Source organism: Grampus griseus, assembly GCF_964374135.1.
Source record: "Grampus griseus genome assembly, chromosome: 7".
NCBI lineage: Eukaryota > Metazoa > Chordata > Mammalia > Artiodactyla > Delphinidae > Grampus > Grampus griseus.
In genome coordinates this window covers 57,181,352-57,194,468 of record NC_139001.1, presented here as the reverse complement: position 1 = coordinate 57,194,468, position 13,117 = coordinate 57,181,352, and positions in this window count along the sequence as shown.

The window sequence follows — 13,117 nt, the reverse complement described above, 5'->3', positions numbered from 1 at the left end:
AGCAAATGTTATTGTTATTATTTTTGTTAATTGATATCATACATTTCCCACCAAAAGGTTCTCAAGCTCTTCTAATGGTCTCTGGGGTGTTTTTCCTTTACTTGGCAAACTACCAAAGCAAAAAAGAAGTCCATCTGACCTTTTTATTGTTATGGTTTCAAACCAAAATTCAACCTTGGACTTTTAACAGTAGAAATGACCAGTGCTACACCTATTTCTTCAGGTTTCCAGCTTGAGACCTTCTGGCGGGTGATAAAGGTTTTCGGTTTCCTGTGCAGAGCAGAATGCCCTAGCTGACAGCAGAATATCCTTTCAATTTTGAATAAAATGAGTGGAAGATATCTGAGAAATACTGCTCTCTTTCTGCTTGAGTGAATACCTGTCATGCTTCTTACATCTACTGAAGCAATTAACACACACAAAGCTATATTTGCTCAGCCAGTGCTCCCCAACGGGGGTGTTAGCTTATACCAGTGAATAGCAAAGACCTCTGAATTTTTCAGCAAGCTAGTTTCTCCCTGAGCTCCTATCCAGACAGCCATGGAGCAACTCCTGCATACATGCTCACTACTCTCCACCTGCCTCTCTTCTCCTCCTTTACCTTTACTTTCCCCACAGTCAGGACAGCCTGGTGTTCACCTGTAGACCTAACCAGATCTTAGCTCTTTCCTATCAGCTCAGATCCTATCCTTTCCACAAAGGCTTTGAGTAGCCCAGGGCTCCCAACCCTGGCTGCACACCTGAGGGAGCTTTTTTAAAAATGCCAAAGCCTAGGACCAACCCTGTAACAATGATATCAGAATCTGAGGATGGAACATGGGCAGTGATGATTTGAATAAGCTGATCAGGTTTGAGACCCTGAAGCAGCCCTAGTTCCAAAGCTCAGTTTCACTCTGAACGTGCATTTCAGTTCTTCACTGTAACTTCACCCTGTCTCCCAGTTTGAGTAACTGGTTCTTGGTCTTGTAGCTCTGTGCCTGATTCATCAGCTTGATAACCAGGTTTTCTCCCAAGTTCTCCTGGAATAAAGCCCTGCTTTATTCTTACCATCCAGCCCTCTGTCCCTCTCCAGGACTAGAGGCAAGTCCCTGAACCCTATTCTTAATGAGAAGATCACATCCAGCTGCAGAACCTCTCTGACACTGGCTCAAGGCCTGCCTGCTGGCATAGCCCCAGCTGCCTGCTCTGAGATTTCCTGCCACCTTCTCCACCTGACTTAACAGAGTCCCACTGTCTGGTTGGACCCTCCTGGGTCACCTCCTCACATGTCATCTGGACACCATGCTATGTCTGGGGCAGATGGAGTTCTTTCCATCAGTTGTGGGTTTTCACATCACTAATCTGATTACATTCAGAAGATTGTCTTTTGCTCTGAGATCATGCCTTTCTCACTTTTTGGTGTTATAATGCCCTTTCTTTTGAGAAATGACGGTGATAGTAGATGGCAACTGCATCTTGGCAACATTTTTTAAAAAGTGGAGAACCTTATCTCAAGTTATCTCCACCTCCAAATGGCAGTTTCTAGATCTCAGGACCCTTCTCCCCATGTGGCCCATCCCACCAACAGCTCTGCCCCTCTTCTGGCACACAAGCTGCACTCCCTTCTCAAGTCATCCCTCCCTGATGACTGCAACCCCTCCTTTACATTGTCTTGGATCAAGTTCTCATTCCAGCAAGCAACCCAAGAGCAAAAATATTATTAGTGGTACTATGTAGGGCCAGAGGTTTTACACGTAAGAGGCACTTGAGATCATCTAGCTCAGTGGTTCCCAAGTCTGGGGATTTTATGGTCTAATAAGTTAAAAAAAAACAAAACAAGAAAAACAGACCAACAATTTTGGGGCTGTTATAAAGTTGCCATTTTTTGTATTTTGCCAAGATGCAGTTGCTATCTACCATCCCCATCATTTCTTAAAAGCAAGGACATTATAACATCAAAAAGTCAGGACAGATGTAATTGCAGATTAAAGGTAATCCTTTGAATGTGATCATCTTAGTGTGATGAAAAACTGCCTTGAGTGTTCTTATTTTTCTTAGTTTAATATACACCAATAAAAACTTGATCATGGACTAGCATAAGTTCTTAGGTGGGTGTTTAAGAACACTAATTTAGTTCAAATTCTACATTTAACTGGTGAGGAAACTGAGTCACAGGGGGTTACCTTATTTCCCCCAGGTCACCTAGCAGATCAGCAGAATCTGGGCTAAAACTCAGGTGTCCTGACTCCTAGGCCAGGCCAGGTGACTGCCTGTGCATTCTGATGCCTCTTGACTAATTGACCCTTATCTCCCTTTTTAAGCCCCTTTTTTTCCCTATAGAAAGGCCCCCACTCCCTGCATCAGTAAAAGTCGGACACTCCTCGTTCCTGGCAGCTTCAGTTAAAATGACGAACAGAAGTAAGATGGGGAATAATAACAACAGTTTTCTCTCATCAGCTGACCACTAAGTGCCAGGCATGGTGCTAGGCATTTTACAAATGCTACTCTTTAATCCTTTAATAAGCCTAAAAGGTTAAGTAACAGTTTCTCGATTTTTCAGGTGAGAAAACTGAAGCACAGAGGTCACTTGCCCCAAATTGTGTGGTAGTAAATTCAGAACCCTGATTTAAAACCAGGTCTTCTTTATTCCAAAGGTCCTTCTTCTGTGCAATCCTTCCTCTCTTGGAAGCAAAAGTGGGGGCCTGAATCAATGACTCAGTTCTAGATTCTCAGCTTCTTGCTATCTTTTAAAAGATACAGAATCACTGGCATACTATTAGATCTTTAGTTTTTTGGCTTTCTTTTCTTTTTGTTAATATAGAGCACCTAATACCTACACCCATAATTCCTGCCCCATGGTCCCAAGTGCACCCTGGAGATCCAACAGGGTGCAGTTTATCATGTAAACTCAGCCCTCACAGAGCACTCGATAAATTAAAGATGTGGCTGAGACCAAATCTGTGCTTGAACTTAATGATCTTGGTGATCTCTGAAGGTTCCCATGGATAGTCCTAGAATTGCTCTAATCTGCATTTGTGTACATTGATTAGTACTTGTTATCCAGCCTAGTACAGTCAACACGGCCTAATCACCGCAAAATGAATGTTGGTACATGCTTTAATTCCCAGGTTATCTTATTATCCAGAGATATTTGTCCTTATTATTGTTATTCTGGGGAGTTGTTGTCAGAAAACAGGGAATAATTTGACGATCCTGGGAAGAAAGATTGAAAACTGGGCCGGCATTAAAAACACTGAAATTTCTCGGTTCAGATTTGTATGGAAATTACTCAGCTGGATTAAAAAAGAGGCATAAAAAGAGGCCCATTTGGAATCCCAATTCCAGAGTAAACCAAAGATATATCACTATGTTCTTAGACTACCAGACACAGGCACATAATCTCAAGAAGGGAAAGAACTGGGTCTTACTTATCTTTGTCTCCTAAACACACCTAGTGTTTGGCACCTAGTAAGTGCTCAATAAATGTTTGTAAAATTAAACGGGTTATTTCTGAGAAAAATGAAATAGCAGAGGGAGGCAACTGAGAAATATTGCACGGAATCCAGTCAGAACGTATATATTAGACACTCACAAAGTTCATAACCAAAGGATTATGGCTGCGGAAACCAATCTGATATCACCTCAGGTATTAGTTTCCTGTGGCTGCTGAAACAGATTATCACAATTTGGGTGGCTTAAAGCAACAGAAATGTATCCTCTTGCCATTTTGGAGGTTAGAGGTTTGAAATCAAGGTGTCAGCAGGGCTGTAATCCCTCCAGAGGCTGTAGGGAGATTCATTCCTTGCCTTTTCCAGCCTCTGCTGGCTGTTGGCACTCCTTGCTTATGGGCCTCACTCCAATCTCTGCCTCTGTCTCCACATGGCCTTCTCCTCCATGTCTTCTCTGTCCACCTGGTAATCCAGAATGATCTCATCTTGAGAGCATTAGCTTAACTATATCTGCACAGATCCCTTTTCCAGATAAGAGTACATTCACAGTTTCCAGGATGTGGACATATATTTTTGGGAGCCATCATTCAAACCACTATACTTCATATGATGCCAAATTCAGGTTTAAGCATTGTCTTGGCTGTGTGTTACTGAGGTGTAGAGAAAAAATATTGCAACTAGAGAGAAGTGAAACAAAGAGGTACATATTGGAGGCATAATATTTCAAAAACTGTTCATTATTCCTTCCTCCCTTTAGTTGTACTCTCCCCCACTGTGTCACTATTATAGACTCAGGGAAACACAGGGAATGACAGCTGGGAAGGAGGAGGAGAAGTTCTATGCCTGGAAGAGGGAACAAATTTTTTTCATCTTGCAGGCCTTGAGGGCTTCCTGGGAAAGAGGAGGCTAGAGATAAGAGGAGGAGATATATATCTTTTGTATCTCTCTGTTCTGGGCCCAAGTCTTGGAGGAAAGTGTGTTAGAGAGGTCCAGGAAAGCCAAAAGCAGAGAGGTGTTTTCTCCACTTCTTATGTGAGGCTTGGGAAGGAGATGACCTCACAGGATGCCTCCACAACAACCGGAGGCTGCTATCTGGCCAAGCAAAGAAAGCACCTGAGTTGGCACTCCTGAGCTGCCAGTGCGTGGAAGAGCCCCACACCATCTCTTCTGTGCCACAGGAGGGCCTGTGCCAATACAAGGATCCTACATGAAGGATCCCCACGGTGGAAGCTGAGGAGCCCTGAAGGCACGATCTATAGGGCAGGTTGCCTGGGCTAGGAATAAATGGGAAGAGCAACCAGGCTTCAGGGCATGCATAGAATCTATAAGATCAAGCTGGAGCCAATTCACCAGACAGAGATGGAGCCTAGTGAACAGACCACAAGTTTACAGCCACTGCAGAGGTCAGCACTGGATGCCATCAGGACACCCAGAGACTTGGAGGACATGGAATATCCACTTCTCAGGAACTAGAGGGCAGTACAATGACCTGAGCCTGTCATCCAAAGACACCTCTTCTCACCACCAGGAGGCTGTGTAAACCCTTCCTTCCAGACACCCACAAAACTGTACCTGAGGGGCACAGGAAGAATGGTAGAAAATCAGAAAGTCTGCAATACCTAAATAGTCTATTGAAATTGTTGCTTGGAACTGAATTTAACAATTTGGACTGAGGTGTTCCCCATATCCACTCTGCCCTGGCAACACAGTAGGTTTGGAGTGTATAAAAAAGACTTGATCAGACATGAAAAAGCTGAATTTTCTTTGCACATTTGTAAGGACTGTTTGCCATGCAAACAGGTACAATCATAAACGTGAATTGAAATCTACCTCAAATATTTGAAAAAATGATTTCACCACATTCAGACCAAACATTAGTAGTTTAACATCATTAGTATAGACTAATCCTCAGTACTAGAGAGATGAAAAATATAACCTTGCAGAGTTGGAAGAGCATCAGTTCTTCTATTCCAAGAAGGTGTGTCCCCAAACCACCCTCTACTTCATTTCATTTTCTCTCTCATTCTGTTCATTCCATACATACTTACAGCAGACCTTCTTTGCATGAGGCACTGTGCTAGGTCCTGGGATAAATAATGAATAAACCGGGGGCTCTGCCCAGAACATGTACCTATTATTCACAGACCTTTTCTAAACGCACAGTCCAGGGTCTTGGTAAGCTAATAACACCTCTGAAAAGCCCAACATCACTCCCCTAGTCATTAGATAATTGCCATGTAATCAAGTATTTAATGAAGCCCTCTGATTCTGTGTAGATTCTGTCTGAACCCAACAGTTACATTTTTGATTACTTTCTTGACAATATTTCGTGGTCTATTTATTTACAGAGAAACCTGCCTTCATTTATAACAATATTTAGGTCACTCCAAGCATTTTTATTTTTCCTTTGATTACTAAAAAAAGGATTGGACTGAACAGGAAACAGCTAGATAAATAATGCACTGAAACCTCCTGCAGGACAACGGTTTTAGAATTCTTTGGGCTTCGTAGTGTCATATTCTAAACAATGGGGGTGAACACTATGTTCAATTATTATTTAGATACTAATTTCTCCTTCATCTTAGTGGGTGTTAACTGCCAAATCCATGCTTCACATTCTGAATAATTACTCCCTCAATGATGAACATATCATAATGGCCCATTTTAACAAAATTAAAATAATTTCCCATTTATTTTTTTCACACTGCCTAGAAGTCATGCTAAAACAAAGGGTGAACAGGAAGAGGAAGGACAACGTGAAGTGATGGAACGTTGTGTAACAGCTGCCTTCTCTGAGCAGGGAGGGAAAACTTCATTTACTATCATTTAAAATATTGCAACAGTTCCTAAGCTTCTCCCCTGCCCTTTCTATGTTTAATCCAAAAAAATACCACTTTCAAAGTTTCCTTCTATCATAATGCCAATCGTTCTACACCTCCAGCCCAGAAGACTCACAAACAAGCGGCACAGATTTTTGTGCGAGTGCAGTTATGGTCTATCATTATTAAATGTCTCCTGGTGGGCGGGAGAGGCGCTTCATCACAAACAGCCATTCATCAGCACTCACCCAGCCGCTCACATCTGACCTCAGCAGCAATAATGCCACATCAAGTAGGCCAACTACCCAGTTTAGCAGCCGAGCAGAGAGCACAAGCTGGCTCCAAGATTAAGTACGCTGCCGCAGGCTTCCATTCCCAGGAGCTCCTCGGGCTGATGTTGTATTGATTGAGAAACTTTACCAGTAAGTATCACAAACAACAATAGCCAGGTCAAGACCGGCGATGCCTGAATAGGAATTCCCCACGGAGCACACTCTGAGCCAGGTGCCGCTCTCATGATCTGAGCACAGGTTGAATAAGGTTTCCGAGGTAGGAAAGAGTGAGAACCTGCAGTTGGAAATGACATTTAAGCAAGTCCACGTGGGAACAGAATGAGAGACAATGATGTAATTATCTATTCCCCAGCTTCCAACTGCAGCAAAAGCCTGTCATCTCTCAGCGTTTCTATATTCTCCAAGCCTTCTACTTCTTGCTTTTAATGCCTGTTGGGGGTGTATGATGCCTAAATCCAATATGCAAACACAGGCAGCATTCAGGGTAAACAAAAAATGAAATACTGCCATGTAACAATAGCTAAGCCATTTTAATCTGAGAAATAAAAAGGGAGATTTCTGGCTTGTAAGTCTCCCATACCCTAAGAAATGCATGTAATTTTACCTCTTACCAGGTGAGCACTAAATAAGAGAAATGAGCATATATATATATATATATAGTTCATGCATATTTTTATATGTGTACAAATCATATTTTTTGACAAGGTAGAGCTTGTGAAAATGGCCCTTGTGGTTGGGAGAAGCTCTTGCACCACGGTAAGTAAGTACATATAATACCAACTGCAGGCAGGTAGCCTCAGACCCCTGGGGGAAACAGTATAATTCCTGGTGCTGATGTGTGCATGTGAAAGCACACACATACACACAGGTGCACCCTCCCACACAGCTGATGTGATCATTCTCACATCAAATCAAATTCTCGTATCACATACATGCAGAATGGGATGCTATTCCATTCATAACCAGATTCTAATCTCTGGGAGAAAGATGATGCTATTCTCCTTCCAATGTTTCTGTTGATACTAATTCGTTTCTGACCTTCTTTCTCACTGTCCCAAAGTTAGGGTCAATCACTACCTGCTCTCAGTTCTTTCTGTCCTTTACACACACTTCTATTATCATACTAAATGATAATTACGTGTTTGCTAATCTGTCTTCCCTTCTAGACTATTCCCTCCTCAAAAGCAGATTTTTATATTATTAATTTTTGCCTTCCCAGGGCTCAGTGAAGTGCCCCGCACATAGTAGGGTGCTCAATAAATCTGTTTCAAACTTAACAATTGAATTGGACAGGATAGACAGTGAGTTGTCCATCCAACAACTAATCTATCCTGCTGCTTACCAACAGGACCTCAGCTTTTTCAGGGTAGCAGTGTACCTAGCTAAAAAAAAAGATTTTTACCTCTTGTCAGATTGAAAGTTTACAGGTTGAGACTATCCAGAGAGCTATTTTCCTGACTAGAAGAACAGGCTCAGTGGGCATCTATTTCCTGCCCTTCTTCTTCCAGCACGGGCTGAAAATCTGGGGCTGGGAGTCAGGTAGCCAGTATCAATGTTAACATCTAGATAAGGGATGCTGGATTATAATTATATTAAGGTTTACCAGATATCAACATTCTTAACTTAAAAAATGTAAGTGGAGGATAAAAACCAATACCAAAAAGGACTTTGCTTCTGAAGTGATTTTTGACACCCATTTTTAATGTTAAATGACAATTATCAACCAAGTGGCTTGATAATACTATGTGCTATAGTGATTGTTCCCAGTTAGATGACCAGCAACCTTTTCCCCCTGAGTCCTACAACCACCATGTGTGTCTCATGGACAGTGAAGGGGACTTATTTTATAGTCACTGAGCATCATAGATCTCATTTCTGGCAATGACAAGAAGACAAACCTCAAAGGACCCCAAGTCTAGGAGCTAATCTTCCTGTCATTATTCCAATTCAATTCCCAAGTGCTGTGGCAGAGATTGCTAATTGCCCTTCAATATCCAAACTCCCTTCTTTCCTGTTTAATATTAAAACCCCTAAAGTTTTAGCTAGGCACATGGCAGCCCACCTAGAGACTATATTTCCCATACTCCCTTGCAACTAGCTATGGATGGCCATTTGACAGTGCATTGGCCAGTGGAATGTGAGCAGAAGCAATGTAGGCAAATTATGATTCTATTTAAAGGAAGATGATTGTCATTTGCTGTCTCTGTCCCCATTTCTTGGGGGCTGGGTTGTGGGTATAGTGGTGGTGAACTATATTTGATCTTGCAGATTAGAGCAACTCCCTGCAACAGGAATCAGCAAATTATGGTCCATGGGCCAAATTCACCACCTGTTTTTATATGGCTTACAAGCTAAGGATCGTTTTTATGTATTTAAATGGTTCAAAAATTAAAAGGACGATATTTTGTGACCCATGAAAATTATATGAAATTCAAATTTCAGTGTTCATAAATAAAGTTTTATTGGAACATAACCATCCAATCATTTATGTTTTGACTATGGCTGATTTTATGCGCCAATGGCAGAGTTGAGTAGTTGCAAGAGAGACCAATTAGCCCCCAAAACCTAAAATATTTACTCTCTGGCCCTTTATAGAAAATTTTGCTGACCCCTGCACTAGAGAATGGTATAGCAACAAGGGGGATGGTACCAGGATCAAACTTCATGAAACGTAGCCACTCACCTCCCAGGTTGCCTACAATCTTGGCGTTAAGTGAGACACAAGTAAACTTCTCCCTTGTCAAACACTGTTATTTGGTCTTTGTTAAAGCAGCTGAACCAGAATCTTGACTAATACAATTTACCCAAGACACTTGTTAAGTATTGTCGAAGACAAACCACACTGGAACAGAAAGAAAAAGGGAAAACTGCTTCTTTCAAGTGAAGCAAATGCCTCATACCATGGATGTTTCCATGAGCATTTGATAAGTTATTTCCCCAAGACATGCAAAAGGGACCGCTGCACATTCTTGAACAGTGGAGAATATGATGAAATAGTGCTGGTAGAAGATTATTTTAGCACTCTGATGTAAAGAGAGCTGAATTAGAAGACAGCTTGTCAATGAGGCTCTCTTTCAAATTCCCCATACTCCTCCAGGAGGCAGTTGAAGTAACAGGAACTATAACAATAATAATTATTGTTATTATTATATAACTTTCATTGACTGTTTACCCTGTGCCAGGCACCGTTTTAAGATCTTTACATATATTAACTCCTTTAATCTACACATTCCCCGTGTGATAGGTACTTTTATTATCATTCTCATTTTACAACTGAAGACACAGAGACTCAGAGAAGGTAACTGACTGAAGGTTATTCCGCTAGTAAGTGGCAGAGACAGTTTTTGAACCCAGACTCACTCCAGAGTCTGTGAATGTAACCACCTTCCATGTCATTTCTAATCTTGGCACAAAATAATAAGGACTTGATTCAGGGCTTATATATTTCCTAAGGAAGTGGAAAAGAAGGAGAAATGGAAATGCAAAGAACTCTGCCGAGAAAGACTCCCAGTCAAAGATGGTGGTATCATTGTGGGCAATGAAAGGCAACAGAGAATCTGGAAATAGTCACACTATAAGGAGTCTTAAAGATCAGTCTAGACATGTGGTTCCATACGTGGCTGAGCATCAGAATAAACCAGGAATTTATTAAAGTATGGATGCCAGGACCCTCCATAAATGACCAAATCAGGCCTATTCAATCAATATCTCTAGAGCTAAAGAACTTTTTAAAAGCCTTCCAGATAATTTTGTATCTAGCCTGGCAAAAATTTAAGTCTGATACTACTAACTTTTGACAAAGATGTGTAACAACAGTAATGCTTACACACTGCCAGTGGTAGTGTAATTTGGGATAAATACTTTGGGGGAAAAAATACACTTATATACCCTATGACTTAGGAACTGTATTCCAGAGTATGTAACCAAGAGAAACTCTTGCACATATGCACAAGAAAATAAGAACAAACAAGAACTGATAAAAGAGCATTTTTGTGTTAGCAATAAAAATGTAAACAAATGTCTATTACCAGGGGAAAAGATAAATAGTGGTATATTCATACAATGGGCTACTACTATACACAAGTGAAAATTAATAAGCAATAGTTACATACATTCAGCATCAATAAATCTCATAAAATAATGTACGGCAAAAAAAGATAAAGTCGGGCTTCCCTGGTGGCGCAGTGGTTGAGAGTGCCTGCCAATGCAGGGGACACGGGTTCAAGCCCTGGTCTGGGAGGATCCCACATGCCACGGAGCAACTAGGCCCGTGAGCCACAAGTACTGAGCCTGCGCGTCTGGAGCCTGTGCTCCGCAACAAGAGAGGCCGCGATGGTGAGAGGCCCGCGCACCGCGATGAAGAGTGGCCCCCGCTTGCCACAACTAGAGAAAGCCCTCGCACAGAAACGAAGACCCAACACAACAAAAATAAATAAATTAAAAAAAAAAGATAAAGTCACATGACAAAAACAAGTAAAACCAAATAATGTTTTAAGAGTATATTTATCTGTAGTAAAATTATAAAGAAAAGCAAAGAAATAATAAAATTCAAGATAATTTGGAAAGGAGGAGAGGTATGTTATGTGTGAATAGTGTATGGGTTTTAAAATTAATTATTTAAAAAATAATTATAATTAAAAAAATTTTTAAATAATAATAATTTTTTCTTAACTGAGTGGTGGATACACATGCATTTGTTTTATTTTTCTATAAACAGGGCATATACATTGTACATATTTATTTGTGTATATGATGGCATTCATAATTTTTTAAATGTAAGAAAACATGGCTCAAGATATATGTATATTTACTTCAATATTTTTCTGAATGTTGATCAGTAGGGAAAGTTTGAATTTGATCAGTAGGGGACTGGTTAAATATGTTAGGATAAATTCATATTACAGTATATCACGTAATTATTGAAAAGAATAAGTCCAATCTCCATACATTGACTTTGGTGGATGTTGATAATACATTCAGAGAAAAAAAAGCAAGTTATACAAAAACTTGTACAATATCATCCATTTTAATAAACAACCACAAAAGAACCACCAGATGAAAACTCTATACATTTGTGTATGTTTGTACGAGCATGAAAAACAAGTATGGAAAGATATGCACTGGTGAAGACGTTGCCAATTGCCTTCCTTTCAGCCATACCCTCCTTCCTCTTTAGAATTATAACTAGTTGTTATCCAGGCATCTTACCACTCAGAATAAAATACTACATTTTCCAGCCTCCTTTGCTATGACTGTGATCATGTAATTCAGTTTCAGCCAGTAAGATGTAGACAAAATTGTGTGCTTAATGAGAGATAAGTCAGATGAGAGGGATTCCCCTACCTCTTTTTTATTTCTTCCACCTTCCATCTTTCTTCTGGCCATCAGTATGTCTCTGTTAGCTGGAGCGCCAACAGCCATTTTTGAATCATGAGATGACTTGGAAGATGGCAGCTATGAACTAGGATAGTGGAACAGAGAGACAGAGCCTGAGTTCCTGATGACACCCTGCAGCCACTACATCAGCCCTGGACATCCTACCTCTGGACATCTTTTAGGTGAGAGAGAAATAAACTTCTATTTTGTTTAAGTCAGAAGAGGGTGGAGCATTACCAAATTTTTTCTTTATATGTCCATTTTGCTTGACTTCTTAAAACAAGCACAAATTACTTATGTAATTTAAATACTCTCTAAATAAGTTTTTAAAAAGAAAGTCTTCTAAGTGCATATGATATGACTGAGGACAAGTTTGGAAACCTTCTCTCTCATTTCACAGATGAGAAAACTGAGGCCTACAGTTCATACAGTGAGTCAGAGGTAGGGCCAGAACTGGAACCTAGATTTTTGGGCTTCCAGTACAGTGCTCTTCCTTTCATAGCACAACAGAAAATATTTTAAAATATGAGACTCTAAGAAACTTGAAGCTTGGCAGAAACAAAGAAGAAATTGCCTGGTTTCTGATAGGTTTCAGGTTTATCCAAGATAAACCTGAAAATATTCCTGGATATTTCAGGAATATCCAAGTGCCTAATTAAAAAAAAGATGATTAGACAGAAGGCGAGAGCAGGTTTGAATCCAGATGAAATAACAGTTTTGTTCTAGAACCTTTTTCTATGTAAGATTTGGCATTGTTTTAAGTAGTAAAACCTGTCTAGTGATTTAGACATGTGACAAGCTTCAAAACATTAGAAACTTTTTATTTTCTGACTTGTCTTTGGGAAAAAAGAACATCCCATCCAAAGCCTGACATGTGAATTTCCTTTCCTCTTTACTAAAGGAATATTTTAAATTCTTAACTGTGAACTTACAGATGAAGTTAGATCATTAAACAGTATGATATAAATTGAACAAAATATAATTTTAAGCACTTAGAAAGGAAATACAGTCTTCTTTCCTTACCTAAAATGGAAGCCAATTTAGGGTCATGTTTTTGAACTATGAATTCCTACACATTTCTGAAGTTTTTTTTTTTTCTCAATAGATTTTTAGTCTCCAGAAAATGATTTGCATAATGCTCTTGTTCAACTACGGAAACTTAAGTAAGCAAAAAGACTGGACTATTTCAAGGTTAAAATAT